The sequence below is a fragment of the Eretmochelys imbricata genome, chromosome 2 (genome assembly GCF_965152235.1).
Source record: "Eretmochelys imbricata isolate rEreImb1 chromosome 2, rEreImb1.hap1, whole genome shotgun sequence".
Taxonomy (NCBI): Eukaryota; Metazoa; Chordata; order Testudines; family Cheloniidae; genus Eretmochelys; species Eretmochelys imbricata.
The window spans coordinates 219,549,844-219,568,917 of NC_135573.1; the positions used below are offsets into that span (position 1 = coordinate 219,549,844).

A 19,074-nucleotide genomic window follows, 5' to 3' on the forward strand; every position below is an offset into this window, starting at 1 on the left:
CAGACAGTTGTCTTCAAAAAGATGTGGTGGATGCCACAGATGTAGCAGGCAAAATCATAGTAAAATTCTAAAGACCATGAGCTTGAATTGATCTTGAGTAGCAAAAGTACAAATAATAATTTTAACAAACAATATAAAAGAGTGGTGAGCAGATAATTTGGAAAGGTGCAAAAATTATTGTAGTCAGATTATCCCGTATACTCCCAATTATCCAAATAGCATATGAACATAAGAATAGCCATACTGGCTCAGACCAATGGTATATCTAGCCCTGTATCCTGTCTTTCAACAGTGGCAAGAGACAGATGCTTCAGAAGGAATGAACAAAAAAGGCAATTTATCAAGTGATCTATCCCCTGTAGTCAAGTCCCAGCTGCAAGCAGTTAGAGATTTTGGGGACACCCAGAGCATGGGGTTGCGTCCCTGACCATCTGAGCTAATAACCATTGATGGACCTATCCTGAATGAACTTATCTAATTCTTCTTTTTAAACTCAGTTGTACTTTTGGCCTTCACAACATCTCCTGGAAAGGAGTTCCACAGGTTGATTGTGTATTGTGTGAAGTAGTACTTCCTTATATTTGTTTTAAACCTGCTGCCTATTAATTTCATTGGGTGACTCCTGGTTCACGTGTTACATGAACACTTCCTTATTCACTTTTTCCACACCATTCATGATTTTATAATCTGCCATCATTTCCTCCGTTAGTTGTCTCTTTTCCAAGTTGAAAAGTCGCAGTCTTATTATTCTCTCTTCTTTTGGAAACTGTTCCATTCCCCTATTCATTTTTATTGCCCTTCTCTGTGCTGCTTCCAATTATAATATTTCTATTTAGAGATGTGACAACCAGAACTGCTCAAGGTATTTAAGCTGTGGGCATATCAGGGATTTATATAGTGGCATCATGATATTTTCTGTCTTATTTTCTGTCTTATTATCTGTCCCTTTCCTAATGGCTCCTAACGTTGTGTTAATTTTTTGGACTACCACGGCACATTGAGCAGATGTTTTCATAGATTCATAGATACTAAGGTCAGAAGGGACCATTATGATCATCTAGTCTGACCTCCCGCACAACGCAGGCCACAGAATTTCACCCACCCACTCCTGCGAAAAACCTCTCACCTATGAGCTAGTGAAGTCCTCAGATCATGGTTTAAAGGCTTCAAGGAGCAGAGAATCCTCCAGCAAGTGACCCGTGCCCCATGCTACAGAGGAAGGCGAAAAAATTCCAGGGCCTCTTCTAATCTGCCCTGGAGGAAAATTCCTTCCCGACCCCATATATGGCGATCAGCTAAACCCTGAGCATATGGGCAAGATTCACCAGCCAGATACTACAGAAGATTCTTTCCTGGGTAACTCAGATCCCACCCCATCTAACATCCCATCACAGGCCATTAGGCCTATTTATCATGAATATTTAATTACCAAAACCATGTTATCCCATCATAGCATCTCCTCCATAAACTTATCGAGTTTAATCTTAAATCCAGATAGATCTTTTGCCCCCACTGCTTCCCTTGGAAGGCTATTACAAAACTTCACTCCTCTGACCGTCAGAAACCTTTGTCTAATTTCAAGTCTAAACTTCCTGGTGGCCAGTTTATATCCATTAGTTCTTGTGTCCACATTGGTACTGAGCTTAAATAATTCCTCTCCTTCTCCAGTATTAATCCCTTTGATATATTTATAGAGAGCAATCATATCTCCCCTCAACCTTCTTTTAGTTAGGCTAAACAAGCCAAGCTCCTTGAGTCTCCTTTCATAAGACAAGTTTTCCATTCCCCGGATCATCCTAGTAGCCCTTCTCTGTACCTGTTGCAGTTTGAATTCATCCTTCTTAAACATGGGAGACCAGAACTGCACACAGTATTCCAGGTGAGGTCTCACCAGTGCCTTGTATAACGGTACTAAAACCTCCTTATCCCTCCTGGAAATACCTCTCCTTATGCATCCCAAGACCGCATTAGCTTTTTTCACAGCCAAATCACATTGGCGGCTCATAGTCATCCTATGATCAACCAGTAGTCCAAGGTCCTTCTCCTCCTCCGTTACTTCTAATTGATGCGTCCCCAGTTTATAACTAAAATTCTTGTTATTAATCCCTAAATGCACGACCTTACACTTCTCACTATCAAATTTCATCCTATTACTATTACTCCAGTTTACAAGGTCATCCAGATCCTCCTGTAGGATACCCCTGTCCTCCTCTAAATTGGCAATACCTCCCAGCTTTGTATCATCTGCAAACTTTATTAGCACTGTCATAAATGTAAAGGGAAGGGTAAACCCCTTTAAAATCCCTCCTGGCCAGAGGAAAAATCCTCTCACCTGTAAAGGGTTAAGAAGCTAAAGGTAACCTCGCTGGCACCTGACCAAAATGACCAATGAGGAGACAAGATACTTTCAAAAGCTGGGAGGAGGGAGAGAAACAAAGGGTCTGTGTCTGTTGGCATGCTGCTTTTGCTGGGGATAGAACAGGAATGGAGTCTTAGAACTTTTAGTAAGTAATCTAGCTAGGTATGCGTTAGATTATGATTTCTTTAAATGGCTGAGAAAAGAATTGTGCTGAATAGAATGACTATTTCTGTCTGTGTGTCTTTTTTATAACTTAAGGTTTTGCCTAGAGGGATTCTCTATGTTTTGAATCTAATGACCCTGTAAGGTATCTACCATCCTGATTTTACAGGGGTGATTCCTTTACTTCTATCTACTTCTATTTCTATTAAAAGTCTTCTTGTAAGAAAACTGAATGTTTTTTCATTGTTCTCAGATCCAAGGGTTTGGGTCTGTGGTCACCTATGCAAATTGGTGAGGATTTTTACCAAACTTTTCCCAGGAAGTGGGGTGCAAGGGTTGGGAGGATTTTGGGGGGAAAGACGTGTCCAAACTGCGTTTCCCAGTAAACCCAGTTAGAGTTTGGTGGTGGCAGTGGTTATTCCAAGGACAAAGGATAAAATTAATTTGTACCTTGGGGAAGTTTTTAACCTAAGCTGGTAAAAGTAAGCTTAGGAGGTTTTCATGCAGGTCCCCACATCTGTACCCTAGAGTTCAGAGTGGGGGTGGAACCTTGACAAGCGCACTCCCACTTTTTGTGCCAAGGTCAGTAATAAAAAGGTTAAATAAAATTGGTCCCAAAACCGATCCTTGAGGAACTCCACTGGTAACCTCCCTCCAGCCTGACAGTTCACCTTTCAGTAGGACCCGTTGTAGTCTCCCCTTTAACCAATTCCTTATCCACCTTTCAATTTTCATATTGATCCCCATCTTTTCCAATTTAACTAATAATTCCCCATGTGGCACAGTATCAAACGCCTTACTGAAATCTAGGTAAATTAGATCCACTGTTTCCCTTGTCTAAAAAATCTGTTACTTTCTCAAAGAAGGAGATCAGGTTGGTTTGTCACAATCTACCTTTTGTAAAACCATGTTGTATTTTGTCCCATTTACCACTGACCTCAATGTCCTTACTACTTTCTCCTTCAAAATTTTTTCCAAGACCCTGCATACTACAGATGTCAAATTAACAGGCCTATAGTTACCTGGATCACCTTTTTTCCCTTTCTTAAAGATCAGAACTATGTTAGCAATTCTCCAATCATACGGTACAACCCCTGAGTTTACAAACTCATTAAAAATTATTGCTAATCGGCTTGCAACTTTGGGTGCCAATTCCTTTAATATTCTTGGATGAAGATTATCTGGGCCCCCCGATTTAGTCCCATTAAGCTGTTTGAGTTTTGCTTCTACCTCAGATATGGTAATATCTACCTCTATATCCTCATTCCCATTTGTCATGCTACCATTATCCCTAAGATCCTCTTTAGCCTTAAAGACTGAGGCAAAGTATTTGTTTAGATATTGGGCCATATCAGAGCACTATCCGCAATGACTCCAAGATCTATTTGTTGAGTGGTAACAGCTAATTTAGAGCACATCATTTTGTATGTTTAGTTGGGGATGATGTTTTCCCAATGTGCATTACTTTGCATTTATCAACACTGAATTTCATTTGCCATTTTGTTACCCAGTTTGGTGAGATCCCTTTGTAACTCTTTGCGTGTTGGCTAGTTTTTGGGCTTGTTGTTGTTGCTTTTTTTTTTTTTTTATTGGCTCCCGCCCCTGGCCTGCCCCCAGACCCAGCCAATTGGAAAGCTTGAATGGTGATTGGAATTTGGCTCCAGCTGCTACGTCGCTTGCGTGCCTATGCATGGTAATATGCAGGCGGGGCGATTTGACATGCACGTGGACTCCTGTGCTTTGTTAAAAAATAATTTAAAGATCCTGCCTGGCTCCTGTCACCCCACCAGACAGTGCTGGGGCTGGGGGAGGGTGAGTCAGGCCAGCTGCACCAGGAGTGGGGCAGAGGTAGGTAGGGATGGCTGGGGGTAAGGGGTAGAGCAGGTAACAGGACCGCTGGGGAGCAGAGCTGGGCTGAGCTGCGGAGGACTGGAGCCTGGCTTGGGGGCAGCAGAAGTGGCCAGGGATGGTGGGAAATTGGCAGAGGGATGGGGATTAGCTGGAACACATTGTCACAGATCTGTTACCTAAAAAGAATGGCTCAGGTGTGGGAATTTCCCTCACATCCTATTCAGTGAAGACTGATACAGAGAATTCACTTAGCTTCTCTGCAATGGTCTTGTCTTCCTTGAGTAATCCTTTTGCACCTTGACTGTCCAGTGGTCCCACTAATTGTTTGGAAGTCTTCCTGTTTCTGACGTACAGTACTTATATTTTTATTTTTTTTGCTATTAGATTGCGTGTCTTTTGCTAGTTGCTCCTCAAATTCTTATTTGGCTAACTGTATTTTCACATTTGATTTGCCAGAGTTTATGCTCCTTTATGTCTTCCTCAATAGTATTTGACTTCCAATTTTTAAAGGATGTCTTTTTGTCTCTAACCACCTCTTCTACTCATTTTTGGTCCTCTTACTGTTTTTTTTTTAAATTTGGGAGATATACATATAGTTTGAACCTCTGTTATGGCATTTTTAAAATGCAGTTTGCTGGTATTTCACTATTGTGACTGTTCCCTTTAATTTCCGTTTAACTCGTTTCCTCATTTTTGTGTAGTTCTCCTTTTGAAGTTATAAGCTACTGTATGGGTTTCTTTGGTATCCCCTTCCACCCCCCCATTGAAGTTAAACTTAATTAGCTTATGGGTGCTACTTATGGTTACTTATTACTGCACAGAACATTATTTTAACCAGTTGCTCCTCAACTGAATCACTCCCTTCTTCTTCCAGTGCTTTAGCACAGCTCGTTGAATCAAAAGGTCAGGTCTCTCTAAAACTGCTCACTCTGAAGTTCACATTACTAGAGTTAATAACTTCAGCCCAACGGATGGAGAACTGAGGCACCTTATTATCTTGCCACCATATATGCAGTTTTTCTGGATACTGTAAGGTTAAATTACACCTAAATTATTCCTAAACTGAGTACTGAGTTTTATTGTTACGCTGACCTTCTATCCCAACCCTTTAGAATAGGCAACTGAATCATCTGGGTCTGAACTCAAGGTTTTGTTTGTTTATTTTTTCCATCTCATTCTCAGGAGTTTAGGAAAGTTATTTGTCTGTTGGATAATCACCAATATGGAAAAGAAATTTCTAAGACCCTCACTGATATACAGTCTAAGCATTTGTCTAACCTATGATCAATCTTATTGTCAAGGATCAGTCCTCTAGAAGCATTCTCTGGTTCCTGGGCAGTAAGGACTGAGGCATCTGTTGTAGAAATGTGTAAGGTTATCATATGGACTTCCCCACACACCATTAAGTCTCATCAGCTGGACCTTCTGTCTGTGCAGAATACCCCCTTTGGGCAAAAGGCACTACATGCAACACTTTAAGGTAAGCCCTCTTCACCTACCAATTATCTCTACTTTTTTTTTTCCAGAGGGTTGGAGAGAGGGTTACATGATGACTATTTCTCACTGGCAATATTTTTTTTTAAAAAAATAGCACTCAGGGATCCTCCTCACCTTTGATGAAGGGTGACACTGTTTTGGCCTCTCTACTCTCTCATTCTGCTTTGGCAATACAGTATCTCACAGAAGAGAGGAGGGGCTGATATACTGAGCTCATCATCACAAAAACCCTTTGCCTCGATTCCAGGTAAGGAGGAAAAGTTGATGGGAAGAATGGGACTCAATGCTTTACTCTTACTGTCTTCCAGTAGGAGAAATGACAACAACAGAGTATTATCTGTGAACAATATCCCCTTCTATTTACTTTTTAGTTTTACCATTTTGTGATTCCTCATTTTCTCTAATTTAATTTTGTTTTAAATTAGAGTTCTACAGCCCTATCTTAGTTTACAAGGCACAGATGTTCAGCAAAGAATATAGGTTATCATCATACAACTCTGTGTCACCACAAGACAACAATTTCTACAAAATTCAACAGTACAGATTTTTTGCTTTTTATGAAGTCACTTTCTAGGTGATTAATTCAACTGCAAGACAAATCAACTGGTCAACCGGCAAGATTTCTATTCTACAGAAACTACATTTTTGTATATTATCACCAGCTGAGACAGCATGGACTTTGCCAACTCTGCACTAACTGAATTTAATCCTAATGCAGCAGAAAAACTTACTGTTCACATCTTTTGGATCTCTCTCCCCATCTGTGCGAATTGCTGTCTCCCCCAATATACAATGAGTAATTCTCAAAAATTTCATTTTAAAGTTCAACCTAAAACTGAATCCAAAAAACAATGACATATACACATGGAAAGGCTCTCAAAGCCTCGCTGACATCATATTTATGGATGGCAATATCTGTAAACAAATATACAGTTCAGTTTGTGACTGAACTCTGAAAGTGGGAATTCTGAGGCTCACAATCAGGATATTCCTATCAAAAATTAAATCACTACAGTATACATTTTCATACGGATGGGATGGTACTTTCCTAGTACCATCTGATCAGATCAGAATTCTTGTACCATTGAAGATCAGAATTCTTGGTTTCTATCCTTGGTTTCTATCCTTGGTTCTGTTATGAGTCACTTTGTTACCTAGGCCAATCATTTAACCTCTCTCTGCTGTTTTCTGTAAGTGTGCACAAAAATGAGTTACCTATCAAACAATAATGTTCTAAAAATGTTATATTTATAAAGTATTTTGAAATTTTCATATGAAAGGAGCTACATAAGTGTGAATTATTATGAAGTTAGACATAAATTACAATGCATTTTAAAAACACTTTCCTTGCCTGTGTTACAAATTATGAAGTGCCTAGCTTGTTTGTGGATTAGATAGCATCAAAGAAGCAGAAAAATAAGAAAGAGAAAGGAAAAAAAAACAGCAAGAAGGAACAGCAATGCGTTTAAAGAAAAGACAAACTAAGAGAGGAAGGTTTTTTTTTGTAATTAAAAAAAACACACCCACCACACATACCCCCCCCCCCCCAACTAGACAAGAAAACCTAAAGTCGTGGTTCTCAACCTTTTCCAAATCAGGGCCTCCAGGACCCTTCTTTTAGGAGTATGGGAAGGAAAAGATAGTAGCGACCACCTAACACCTGTTTGTGGTTCTGTAGGTTGACCCATGTTCTGAAAAAAAAAAAAAAAAAAAAAAAAAAAGAAGAAAAGAACAAAAGGGAAAAATGGATGTGAGTGTTGTAAACATTGTACAAAACATGGGAAAGAACATGGACTAATGAAACTAAGAAGGGATACAACTTTGGTAAAATCAGCTATCTATTTAGACACCCTAGCCAGGTCTTTTTTAAAGCTCTCACTGACCACTTGTACATTCATCAGACCAACAAGTTGGGGCGGCTTTGCACCACCACAAGAAGATACTTGCACAGAGCTGCATTTGATTTTGTATTAATAGATTAAAAATTACCTATCATACTTTCATGTAGTTGCTTAACTTTTTCCTTTAGACATTTTAAAATTAACAACATAATGATATATCTGGAAGTAGGAGAAGAATTTACAACAGCATAATTCAATCAAACTGAGGGATGAGAATGAAGAATGAATCTTCTAAATAGTTAGGCAATATTTTTATACGAAATAACTGTATAAAAACTCTCTCTCCACAGTAATTATCAACTTTAATTTGAAAAGAACTCTTCTACCCTACAGCTACCTCCCCATACACACCCCACAAAAAAAATAACCCAATAAGCTTTGGAAAAAGTAATTTAAAAACTGATACAATACAGCCTGTAAACCAGGTTTGTTGTCTACATTTCCCAGGCAAGAATTACTAATACTTGTAGATCAAGAGATTTTGTGTCCCTCCTTACCTATAACTTAATACAATCTCTCTCTAAATAGCAGCCTCTTTCAAAATCATAGGATTGCAGTGGTGAATCCAGAGATCTAAGATTCTAATGGAAGGTTTATGTTGCACCCATTGCAGCATTTGCATTCCATCACGACTTTCTTTGTGGGAATATCAAATGTTACTCCCAGGTTTAGAACCCTAAGGAAAAGCAGATTATTTTTGTCTAACACACAGTATTGAACAATAATCTAATTTACTTCTTCCCCCAATAATAATCTCCTGAAAACTCCTGTATGTCCTAAATGGTATACAGTAACATGAAACCATTACACAATGACTACATATGAAAAAAGGAATTCAGAACCAAAGACAATTTTACTAGACAGAGAGAGGGCATAAATAACCTTTCCACAGTACCAATATATATATATATTTCAACAGCTAACAAACACTAGCCTTGGTCTCCACAATAAAATTAACAGTAGTAATACACTTACTAACTTTAGTGACCTGATGTACTTTAATTCTGGTGATGAAAATAGGGGAAAATAGCCAGTTTTTCACACAAATTAAACGTGTGTGTCCAACCTGTCCTCAGAAACAGTTGAAAACAACATCCAAAACCAACAGAATAGCTAATCTCTGGATCAGACGTCTTTCCTGTGTAACCAGCTCCACACAACGAAAGATTAAAGGGCTACATTTTTTTAAAAGAGCAAATTGGTCAATCATGTGGATTAACTGGGATTAGTGTTATTTTCACTAATTTTGTGCTTTAAAATGGTTTAATATTTCTAGGAACTTCACTTTAAGGCCAGTTTTGTAAAGGAGACTCTGAACTAGGGAACTCCTGATTTACTTTCATCTTCTAACAAACAACATGTAAATAAATTTATATCAATTTAATTTTATAATCTAAGAGTTTAAAAAAAAAACATTTAGTAGAATTAGAGAATATTTCTCACTTTGATACATAAGAAACTTGCTAACTGTTGATTCATTCTTTTTATTTTCTTGTTATACTTTGAAATATAACAGTACGACTTCCTTAGAAAAAACTCTGACATTTAAATATTGGGATTTTACGTAAGTCTTCTTAACAGAATCAAGGAAAATTTATAATAATTTCTCTGAAACTAGACCATTACCATAGAGAAGCTATGATTTAGGCAGAAAATCAAGGTGAATGATCATAATCTTTCATTTAGAAGGCTAGTACACTAAAAATCCATGTATTTATGTGAAATACAGGCACCTTTTCAGCTGTGTAAATATAAAACAAAAATACCACAAAATATGAGTTGTATTTATTCATAGCTTTAGCAACACAGAGTTCATACTACAAAACAAATGCATTTATGGATTGTTTGGATACTGCATAAACAGATATAGCAAAGTTACAACCACCAAAAGCTTTATTACTTGCATCATTTGTGGACAAAATGAAAAACTATCATAACTGCAAATCATCAAACACTTATATTACAATGAAATGTAATGACCACAAAGAACCTGAGTAGAGTCAGTTGAAAATTTTCTGATGGAATGCTTTCAGTCAGAAAATGCCAATTCATCAAAATCAAAACATTGCTGGAATGTGCTGATTTCAATTAAACTTATGAGGAAATCTGCCTAATTTCCTGCCAGTTCACCTATCCTACCTTCCCAGACTGACAAGGCTTCCAAGCTCCTAGCTCCTCAGCAGCACGCTTTGCTGGAAAGCCTGAGCATCCAGGCTCCACAATCCTGGGACGCATGGGAGCCTCCAATTTCCTGGCTCCCAGGCTGTTGGGCAGAATGCCTGGCAGGCTATTGGAGAGTCCAAGTTCCTCTACAAAGTACCTGGCGGGCTGAAACTGAGTAGAAGCTCCTAGGGCTTTCAGACTCCTGGCTGTTTCATAGCCCATCTGATGAGCTAGCAGGGAGACAGGGCTCTTGGGCTCCATGGCTCTTCAGCAGACTGGGTTTACGAGGGCTTCTAGTTCACCAGGATCTGCAGCTCCTCAGCAGCCCAAGCGAGGGCTCCCAAACTCCCTGGCAGCCTGCCTGTGGGCAACCACTAGGCAGGCTCCTGGATGCCAGGCTCTGCTCCTCCCCTCTCCAGACTGCGGTGGTCTTAAGATGACTAGCTGGAAGGATGCTATGGAGCTGGGGCTCCCAGATTCTAGGGGCTGCTTGACAGACTGGCTGGCCAGCTTCATAGGCTCCCAGGCTGGCCAGTTCCCTGGCAGCCCATCTGGTGAAATGCCAGTTAGCCAGGACTCCCTGAGCAGCCCAAGGAGGAAGCCAAAAGATTTCTGTTTTGGTTCTCCCTAAAGATGGAAGGTCCAATTAAAAAAAAAAAAAAAAAAAAGAAGACTTTTCATCACAATTTGGTACAAATGTTTTTTCTCCAAAATATGAGCCTTTTCACAGGATAGAAAGATTGTTTCCCTGTCATCTCTAAGGGTATGTCTACACTACGGAATAAGGTCGAATTTATAGAAGTCGGTTTTTTAGAAATCAGTTTTATATATTCGAGTGTGTGTGTCCCCACAGAAAATGCTCTAAGTGCATTAAGTGCATTAACTTGGCGGAGCGCTTCCACAGTACCGAGGCTAGAGTCGATTCCGGAGCGTTGCACTGTGGGTAGCTATCCCACAGTTCCCGCAGTCTCCGCTGCCCATTGGAATTCTGGGTTGAGATCCCAATGCCTGATGGGGCTAAAACATTGTCGCGGGTGGTTCTGGGTACATATCGTCAGGCCCCCGTTCCCTCTCTCCCTCCGTGAAAGCAAGGGCAGACAATCGTTTCGCGCCTTTTTTCCTGAGTTACCTGTGCAGACGCCATACCACGGCAAGCATGGAGCCCGCTCAGGTAACCGTCACCCTATGACTCCTGGGTGCTGGCAGACGCGGTACGGCATTGCTACACAGTAGCAGCAACCCCTTGCCTTGTGGCAGCAGACAGTACAGTACGACTGGTAGCCGTCATCGTCATGTCTGAGGTGCTCCTGGCCACGTCGGCTGGGAGCGCCTGGACAGACATGGGCGCAGGGACTAAATTTGGAGTGACTTGACCAGGTCACTTTAGTCCTTTCTCTTTAGTCCTGCAGTCAGTCCTATTGAACCGTCTTATGGTGAGCAGGCAGGCGATACAGACTGCTAGCAGTCGTACTGTACCATCTTCTGACAGGCAGGCAAGAGATGAGGATTGCTAGCAGTCGTACTGTACCATCTTCTGCCGAGCAGCCATGAGATGTGGATGGCATGCAGTCCTTCTGCACCGTCTGCTGCCAGCCAAAGATGTAAAAGATAGATGGAGTGGATCAAAACAAGAAATAGACCAGATTTGTTTTGTACTCATTTGCTTCCCCCCTCTCCCCTGTCTAGGGGACTCATTCTTCTAGGTCACACTGCAGTCACTCACAGAGAAGGTGCAGCGAGGTAAATCTAGCCATGTATCAATCAGAGGCCAGGCTAACCTTCTTGTTCCAATAAGAACGATAACTTAGGTGCACCATTTCTTATTGGAACCCTCCGTGAAGTCCTGCCTGAAATACTCCTTGATGTAAAGACACCCCCTTTGTTGATTTTAGCTCCCTGAAGCCAACCCTGTAAGCCGTGTCCTCAGTCGCCCCTCCCGGCATCAGAGCAACGGCAAACAATCGGGCATCTGAGAGTGCTGTCCAGAGCAGTCACAATGGAGCACTCTGATGGGGCTAAAACATTGTCGCGGGTGGTTCTGGGTACGTATCGTCAGGCCCCCGTTCCCTCCCTCCCTCCGTGAAAGCAAGGGCAGACAATCGTTTCGCGCCTTTTTTCCTGAGTTACCTGTGCAGACGCCATACCATGGCAAGCATGGAGCCCGCTCAGGTAACTGTCACCCTATGTCTCCTGGGTACTGGCAGACGTGGTACGGCTTTGCTACACAGTAGCAGCCCATTGCCTTCTGGCAGCAGACGGTGCAATACGACTGGTAGTCGTCCTCGTCGTGTCCGAGGTGCTCCTGGCCACGTCGGCTGGGAGCGCCTGGGCAGACATGGGCGCAGGGACTAAATTTGGAGTGACTTGACCAGGTCATTCTCTTTAGTCCTGCAGTCAGTCCTATTGAACCGTCTTATGGTGAGCGGGCAGGCGATACGGACTGCTAGCAGTCGTACTGTACCATCTTCTGACAGGCAGGCAAGAGATGAGGATGGCTAGCAGTCGTACTGTACCATCTTCTGCCGAGCAGCCATGAGATGTGGATGGCATGCAGTCCTTCTGCACCGTCTGCTGCCAGCCAAAGATGTAAAAGATAGATGGAGTGGGTCAAAACAAGAAATAGACCAGATTTGTTTTGTACTCATTTGCCTCCTCCCCTGTCTAGGGGACTCATTCCTCTAGGTCACACTGCAGTCACTCACAGAGAAGGTGCAGCGAGGTAAATCTAGCCATGTATCAATCAGAGGCCAGGCTAACCTCCTTGTTCCAATAAGAACGATAACTTAGGTGCACCATTTCTTATTGGAACCCTCCGTGAAGTCCTGCCTGAAATACTCCTTGATGTAAAGACACCCCCTTTGTTGATTTTAAGCTCCCTGAAGCCAACCCTGTGAGCCGTGTCGTCAGTCGCCCCTCCCTCCGTCAGAGCAACGGCAGACAATCGTTCCGCGCCTTTTTTCTGTGCGGACGCCATACCAAGGCAAGCATGGAGGCCGCTCAGCTCACTTTGGCAATTAGGAGCACATTAAACACCACACGCATTATCCAGCAGTATATGCAGCACCGGAACCTGGCAATACCGGGCGAGGAGGCGACGTCAGCGCGGTCACGTGAGTGATCAGGACATGGACACAGATTTCTCTGAAAGCATGGGCCCTGCCAATGCATGCATCATGGTGATAATGGGGCAGGTTCATGCTGTGGAACGCCGATTCTGGGCTCGGGAAACAAGCACAGACTGGTGGGACCGCATAGTGTTGCAGGTCTGGGACGATTCCCAGTGGCTGCGAAACTTTCGCATGCGTAAGGGCACTTTCATGGAACTTTGTGACTTGCTTTCCCCTGCCCTGAGGCGCATGAATACCAAGATGAGAGCAGCCCTCACAGTTGAGAAGCGAGTGGCGATAGCCCTGTGGAAGCTTGCAATGCCAGACAGCTACCGGTCAGTTGGGAATCAATTTGGAGTGGGCAAATCTACTGTGGGGGCTGCTGTGATGCAAGTAGCCCACGCAATCAAAGAACTGCTGATATCAAGGGTAGTGACCCTGGGAAATGTGCAGGTCATAGTGGATGGCTTTGCTGCAATGGGATTCCCTAACTGTGGTGGGGCCATAGACGGAACCCATACCCCTATCTTGGCACCGGAGCACCAAGCCGCCGAGTACATAAACCGCAAGGAGTACTTTTCGATAGTGCTGCAAGCTCTGGTGGATCACAAGGGACGTTTCACCAACATCAACGTGGGATGGCCGGGAAAGGTGCATGATGCTCGCATCTTCAGGAACTCTGGTCTGTTTCAAAAGCTGCAGGAAGGGACTTTATTCCCAGACCAGAAAATAACCATGGGGGATGTTGAAATGCCTATAGTTATCCTTGGGGACCCAGCCTACCCCTTAATGCCATGGCTCATGAAGCCGTACACAGGCAGCCTGGACAGTAGTCAGGAGCTGTTCAACTACAGGCTGAGCAAGTGCAGAATGGTGGTAGAATGTGCATGTGGACGTTTAAAGGCGCGCTGGCGAAGTTTACTGACTCGCTTAGACCTCAGCAAAACCAATATTCCCACTGTTATTACTGCTTGCTGTGTGCTCCACAATATCTGTGAGAGTAAGGGGGAGACGTTTATGGCGGGGTGGGAGGTTGAGGCAAATCGCCTGGCTGCTGGTTACGCGCAGCCGGACACCAGGGCGGTTAGAAGAGCACAGGAGGGTGTGGTACGCATCAGAGAAGCTTTGAAAACCAGTTTCATGACTGGCCAGGCTACGGTGTGAAAGTTCTGTTTGTTTCTCCTTGATGAAACCCCCCACCCCTTGGTTCACTCTACTTCCCTGTAAGCTAACCACCCGCCCCTCCTCCCTTCAATCACCGCTTGCAGAGGCAATAAAGTCATTGTTGCTTCACATTCATGCATTCTTTATTCATTCATCACACAAATAGGGGGATGACTACCAAGGTAGCCCAGGAGGGGTGGTGGAGGAGGGAAGGAAAATGCCACACAGCACTTTAAGCACAGCACTTTAAAAGTTTACAACTTTAAAATTTATTGAATGACAGCCTTCTTTTTTTTGGGCAATCCTCTGTGGTGGAGTGGCTGGTTGGCCGGAGGCCCACCCACCGCGTTCTTGGGCGTCTGGGTGTGGAGGCTATGGAACTTGGGGAGGAGGGCGGTTGGTTACAGAGGGGCTGCAGTGGCAGTCTGTGCTCCAGCTGCCTTTGCTGCAGCTCAACCATACACTGGAGCATACTGGTTTGGTCCTGCAGCAGCCTCAGCATTGAATCCTGCCTCCTCTCATCACGCTGCCGCCACATTTGAGCTTCAGCCTGTCTTCAGCCCGCCATTTACTCTCTTCAGCCCGCCACTTACTCTCTTCAGCCTGCCACCTCTCCTCCCGGTCATTTTGTGCTTTCCTGCACTCTGACATTATTTGCCTCCACGCATTCGTCTGTGCTCTGTCAGTGTGGGAGGACAGCATGAGCTCGGAGAACATTTCATCGCGAGTGCGTTTTTTTTACTTTCTAAGCTTCACTAGCCTCTGGGAAGGAGAAGATCCTGTGATCATTGAAACACATGCAGCTGGTGGAGAAAAAAAAAAGGGACAGCGGTATTTAAAAAGACACATTTTATAAAACAGTGGCTACACTCTTTCAGGGTAAACCTTGCTGTTAACATTACATACATAGCACATGTGCTTTCGTTACAAGGTCGCATTTTGCCTCCCCCCACCGCGTGACTACCCCCTCAACCTTCCCCCCTCCCTGTGGCTAACAGCGGGGAACATTTCTGTTTAGCCACAGGCAAACAGCCCAGCAGGAATGGGCTCCTCTGAGTGTCCCCTGAAGAAAAGCACTCTATTTCAACCAGGTGACCATGAATTATATCTCACTCTCCTGAGGATAACACAGAGAGATAAAGAACGGATGTTGTTTGAATGCCAGCAAACATACACTGCAATGCTTTGTTCTACAATGATTCCCGAGTACGTGTTACTGGCCTGGAGTGGTAAAGTGTCCTACCATGAAGGACGCAATAAGGCTGCCCTCCCCAGAAACCTTTTGCAAAGGCTTTAGGACTACATCTAGGAGAACCGCAAATGACAGGGCAAAGTAATCCTTTCACATGCTTGCTTTTAAACCATGTATAGTATTTTAAAAGGTACACTCACCAGAGGTCCCTTCTCCGCCTGCTGGGTCCAGGAGGCAGCCTTGGGTGGGTTCGGGGGGTACTGGCTCCAGGTCCAGGGTGAGAAACAGTTCCTGGCTGTCGGGAAAACCGGTTTCTCAGCTTGCTTGCTGTGAGCTGTCTACAACCTCCTCCTCCTCCTCATCTTCTTCGTCCCCAAAACCTGCTTCCGTATTGCCTCCATCTCCATTGAAGGAGTCAAACAACACGGCTGGGGTAGTGGTGGCTGAACCCCCTAAAATGGCATGCAGCTCATCATAGAAGCGGCATGTTTGGGGCTCTGACCCGGAGCGGCCGTTCACCTCTCTGGTTTTCTGGTAGGCTTGCCTCAGCTCCTTCAGTTTCACGCGGCACTGCTTCGGGTCCCTGTTATGGCCTCTGTCCTTCATGCCCTAGGAGATTTTGACAAAGGTTTTGGCATTTTGAAAACTGGAATGGAGTTCTGATAGCACGGATTCCTCTCCCCAAACAGCGATCAGATCCCGTACCTCCCATTCGGTCCATGCTGGAGCTCTTTTGCGATTCTGGGACTCCATCATGGTCACCTGTGCTGATGAGCTCTGCATGGTCACCTGCAGCTTGCCACGCTGGCCAAACAGGAAATGAGATTCAAAAGTTTGCGGTTCTTTTCCTGTCTACCTGGCCGGTGCATCTGAGTTGAGAGTGCTGTCCAGAGCGGTCACAATGGAGCACTCTGGGATAGCTCCCAGAGGCCAATACCATCGAATTGTGTCCACAGTACCCCAAATTCGAGCCGGCAACGTCGATTTAAGCGCTAATCCACTTGTCAGGGGTGGAGTAAGGAAATCGATTTTAAGAGCCCTTTAAGTTGAAATAATATAATTCTATGGTCAAAATGAGAAACTAAGCAATTTTTCAATAATAGTGGCTGTACCACTTTTGTATTTTTATGTCTGATTTTGTAAGCAAGTAGTTTTTAAGTGAGGTGAAACTTGGGGTATGCAAGAAAAATCAGACTCCTGAAAGGGGAATAGTAGTCTGGAAAGGTTGAGTATCAGAGGGGTAGCCGTGTTAGTCTGGATCTGTAAAAGCGGCAAAGAGTCCTGTGGCACCTTATAGACTAATAGACGTATTGGAGGATAAGCTTTCGTGGGTGAATATCCACTTTGTTGGATGCATGGAAAGGTTGAGTGTCTCTGGATTAGAACATCTAGTTTGTAGTGGAGACTTAATATCAAGTAGAAAGACTGTCTGAGAAGATAGTGACATTGCGCCAGATATTCTTCATAGTTGCATGATGATATAATTATGGCAAGATTATGACACATTTTGTACAAGATGGGTCATATAAGGTGTCAAGGTTCCTTCCTCACTCTGAACTCTAGGGTACAGATGTGGGGACCTGCATGAAAAACCCCCTAAGCTTATTTTTACCAGCTTAGGTTAAAACTTCCCCAAGGTACAAACTATTTTACCTTTTGTCCCTGGACCTTATTGCTGCCACCACCAAGTGTCTAACAAATATAACAGGGAAAGAGCCCACTTGGAAACATCTTTCCCCCAAAATTTCTCCCAAGCCCTACATCCCCTTTCCTGGGGAAGGCTTGATAAAAATCCTCACCAATTTGCATAGGTGAACACAGACCCAAAACCTTGGATCTTAAGAGCAATGAAAAAGCAATCGGGCTTTTAATAGAAGAATTTTAATTGAAGAAAAAGGTAAAAGAATCACCTCTGTAAAATCAGGATGGTAAATACCTTATGGGGTAATCAGATTCAAAACACAGAGAATCCCTCTCGGCTAAACCTTAAATTACAAAAGACACAAAAACAGGAATATACATTCCATTCAGCACAACTTATTTTATCAGCCATTTAAACAAAACAGAATCTAACGCATATCTAACTAGATTGCTTACTGATTTTTTACAGGAGTTCTGACCTGCATTCCTGCTCTGGTCCCGGCAAAAGCAACACACAGACAGAGAGAACCCTTTGTTCCCCCCCGCTCCAGCTTTGAAAGTATCTTGTCTCCTCATTGGTCATTTTGGTCAGGTGCCAGCGAGGTTATCTTAGCTTCTTAACCCTTTACAGATGAAAGGGTTTTTCCTCTGGCCAGGAGGGATTTAAAGGTGTTTAACTTTCCCTTTATATTTATGACATAAGGTATCACTGGAAAAGTTATGATTTGCTGAATATGATTATCTTATTTGTGTGCATGTATCATTTTTGTATCTAAAGTTAAGAATATTGACTATATATCTGTATTTCAAATGTAGTTATACCTAGGTCACATCCACTAGGCAAGATGCTTCTAGTCTAGATAGCTGGTTGAGAAGAGCCTATTCAAGGTAATGGGTCATCAGGGGAAACAACGGGCCTTAGAAGAAGCTTATCCCCCACCTGGTGAGCCTTCCTGAGAACGCTCCAGACAGCCTGTAAGTAATGGCTGCTATGACTTAGTAGGGCGTGCAAGGGCATGTGACCAGACCACATGACACTGATCCCCATTTTGGGTACCTGTATTTTTCCACAAACCAGTCTGGAAACCAAGTTTGAAACAAAGGGTTCCTGCCATATGGAAAAGCTCTATAAGGCAGGGAGTGACATCATCTGGGTTCTTCCTTTCCCCACAACTGAACACCTGACAGAAGCTCCGAAAGAAAAGGACTTGGAATGGGGGTGGGGATCCCAAGCTGCAAAGCAAATGCAGCTTGTGCCTTGATACAAGCAGGCTTGCAGATTCTCATCAGTCAGGGTAAGAAACTGCTAATTCATATCCAATCTTTCTAGTATTATAGGCTTAGTTTGCGGTTTTATTTATTTACTAGGTAATCTGTTTTGATCTGTTTATCACTTATAATCATTTAATCTATCTTTTTGTAGTTAATAAACTTTGTTTTATGTTTTAATCTAACCCAGCTGAAGTGTCTGTGGAAAATCTCAGCTTCATTTAACACAAGTTTATTGTGCATATTCTTCTCCACATTGAGGGAGAGGTGAACTGAGTAATAAATTCATACTGGTTGTGGTTTCCATCAGGGCAGGATAGTACAGCTCTGGGGTCCTAGGCTGGGGGTTATTTTGGCTGTAGTCTCTCTACTGTTGGTTCATGCAATGGCTGGTCAGTGTTATATAACTGTAGCTGGGTGTGTCCCTGCATCTGTGAATGCTGGTGGAAGTGTAGGACCAGGAGTGGTCTATAGCTTGTCACAGCAGCACAGTGCTGAGACGGAGTCCAGGCTGGTGAGTCAGACAGCTCAGTGGTACCCCAGTTCCAGCTGGCATCCCGGGGGGAACCCATCATGGCTATAACAGAGCAATCAAAGGCCATAATGTCGAATGACTCTCCCCTACTGGAATAAGGGGTCTTCTACCACTGAAGCCATTGATTTTGAATGACTCTCTACACAGAAGCTGATGGGCAGAAATGGAGACTGGAACTCTCCCAGAGGAAGCACATGGGCAAAAAGGAGACAAGGTTTGTTTTTTAAAGGAAG

At 43.3% G+C, this 19,074-nt stretch overlaps 1 protein-coding gene across 2 annotated transcripts in view; it reads right to left on the reverse strand.

Moving 5' to 3' along the window:
* The window catches only part of UMAD1 (UBAP1-MVB12-associated (UMA) domain containing 1), a 142,917-nt gene that overhangs the window by 44,605 nt on the left and 79,238 nt on the right, over positions 1 to 19,074 (reverse strand). The gene's annotated exons all lie outside the window — the stretch shown is intronic.